The sequence below is a fragment of the Grampus griseus genome (assembly GCF_964374135.1).
Source record: "Grampus griseus genome assembly, chromosome: 4".
Lineage (NCBI taxonomy): Eukaryota > Metazoa > Chordata > Mammalia > Artiodactyla > Delphinidae > Grampus > Grampus griseus.
Window position 1 is genome coordinate 39,760,609 of NC_138997.1, and position 2,879 is coordinate 39,763,487.

Below are 2,879 nucleotides of genomic sequence, written 5' to 3' on the forward strand. Positions count from 1 at the left end.
TTGTATGCTGACGTGGGGTTTGTTTGTGTTTGCATGTGTTTTCCTCATCTTTCTCCTTTATTAGAATGAAACCGAACAGGAATCTTGAGAGCAGGAAACCTGTTTGTTGCTGTTGTATCCCTAGTATCTCACATAGGCCTGATGTATAGCAAGTACTCTGTCTCTGTCTCTGTCTCTCTCTCTGTCTCTGTCTCTCTGTCTCTCTCTGTGTCTCTCTCTGTGTCTCTCTCTCTCTCTCTCTCTCTCTCTCTCTCTCTCTCTATATATATATATATATATATATATGTGTGTGTTTGTTGAGTGAACGAATAAAACAACCAGAGATTAGACCATAGCACCTGGGGGGTCTGATTTCACTCCAATCACAGATGACCTGGTGTGCCCCTTTTAAAACACTTGATTGGTATAAATGGGCAGAATGGGTAAAGTCCCCAAACCCTGGATGCTTCTCCTTTTGATAGAATTCCACTGATCCCCAAATGATTCTTTTCCTATTCTTATGTAGCTTGCTTAGACCATAATGCTATAAAGACATTTTAGTGTGATACCACCAGTCCCTGAATTTCTCTCATGCCTCTGTCTGGCTTGGCCTCAGCTTTAAAGTCATGTTAATGACAGAGGCCTCCACCTGTCTTTCAAAGGGCTCGGCGTCCAGCTGGGGAATGAGGCAGGTGAGATACCCTACTGTGGAGGAGAGGGGTACCCAGCAGGCTCTGGAAGAACCTAAAAAACAGAGTCTTGTCCTGAGGAAGAGCAGGGGTGACAGGGGAGGGGAAACACGACTCTACTGCGTATCCTCTGTGTATCTGGGTTCTCCCATATTATCTCGTTTAATCCTCACCATGGTCCTGTGATGTGGATGTTTTCACCACCATTTTATAGTTGAGAGTTGTAGTGGAAAAATATGGGCTTTTATGTCAGATTAGCCTGGATTCACATTTCCCCCTTCCCAAATTAGCTGCTGTAGGGCCCTGGGGCAAGCTACTTAACTTCTCTGGGCTCAATTTCTTTATTTCTATTATAAGGCTAGTAACAATTACAGTTGCTATGAATATCTTATGATGAAGATACATGACACATTCGTTGAAGTGATTTTGTGCTCAGCACATACTAGATACTCAATACATCATAACCTTTTTTATTAAGAGAGTTGCCCAAGAGTCCCATAATAAGTGGCCTGGAACTTGATGACCTCTTGCTTTGTAGGATCCTAAGGATATTTTCTCTAAGGCCATTTGGTTTGTCTCATTTCCCAGGTCATGAGCTCTTCCAGGACAGGGATGGTATCACCTCTTTACCTCTTTTTTGGTTTAGTGGCCTATATATGCAGTGGTTATAACTCACACTCCAGTCTCCTGCAGTAAGATAGCATGGATTATGCTGATAATTAGGTTTTCTACTCAGTGGTATGTGTGAATATTAATAGACTAGGCAAATGGTCCTCTGAAATAAGTGAGCACCCAGGTCCCCCTGTCCCCCTTATCCTCCACCTCAAAGAACAACTCCCTCTGTACACACATCTAACCAAGGAGAACATAAAACAGTTTCAGTGATGTGACTCATTCGTGTTTTATGCACAAACATCGTGAAAGAAAATAAAACTTACCAGAGTCACACCAGGAAGGATGAAGGACATTTTAACCTCTGATAAACTAACAAATTTCTAGTCAGCAACCTGGAAACAGTTGAGGTTTTTATATACAGTATTGTATATCTATGTACCTACCTTCTGATTCATGAAGTGATTCACTCCCCCTCCCATCCCTATGCCCAATCACTAAGAACTGCCCATTCCTGTTATGATTTTCTGTTCAAGCCACACTTTTGCTTTCCATCGCTGCTCAGGCCCTCTGCATCCTTCTGTCTCTACAAAATTGTCCCTGCAGTGGTCTCCCTGATGACAGTCTTGTCTTCTAGAATCTAGGCTCCACACTGGCACCAGACAGGCGGCTCCAAAATGCCACGGACCATGTCCCACTCTGCCCCCTTAACCTTCAATATCTTCCCTTGTCTCCCCTCTGCCATACAGCACTTTAGCTTAGAATACAAGTCTCAACAACCTGACAAGAAGGAACATCGAGGGGCTTCCCTGGTGGCACAGTGGTTAAGAATCCACCTGCTACTGCAGGGGACACGGGTTAGAGCCCTGGTCCGGAAAGATCCCACATGCCGCGGAGCAACTAAGTCCGTGTGCCACAACTACTGAGCCTGCGCTCTAGAGCCCGCGAGCCACAACTACTGAGCCTGTGCTCTAGAGCTTGAGAGCCACAACTACTGAGCCTGTGCTCTAGAGCTTGCGAGCCATAACTACAGAAGCCCACGTGCCTAGAGCCCATGCTCAGCAACAAGAGAAGCCACCGCAATGAAGCCCGTGCACCACTCGCTGCAACTAGAGAAAACCCGCGCAAAGCAACGAAGACCCAGTGCAACCAAAAATAAATAAATTGTTTTTTAAAAATTAAGAAATGCTTTAAAAAAAAAAAAGAAGGAAGATTAATTATGTCTTTAGCACTTTTTGAGTCTTAAGATCAGCTGCCCAATGCTTACTTTTAAACGTGTTTCAAGACCCTTAAGTGCCTTAGGAAGTAGATGAATTATAGAAATCCTAAATAAATAAACAAGCCTTGGACCCTCATAAAATGTGTTGCTGCCCAATCATAAATAAATCTTGCTCTCTAAGGGGGCAGTGTTGTCAGGCAAATGTCACATAAAATAAACGGAATAAGGTAAAATGGAGTGTCCGCTTTCTGAAAGGGAGAAACAGTGACCCACACCAGGCAGTGAAGGCAGCCAGGTCATAATTTCTTTCCTCCAATCCCACCTCCTAACTTTCCACACCCGAACCCCGCCCTTGCTGATTACAGCCCCAGCTGCAGCAA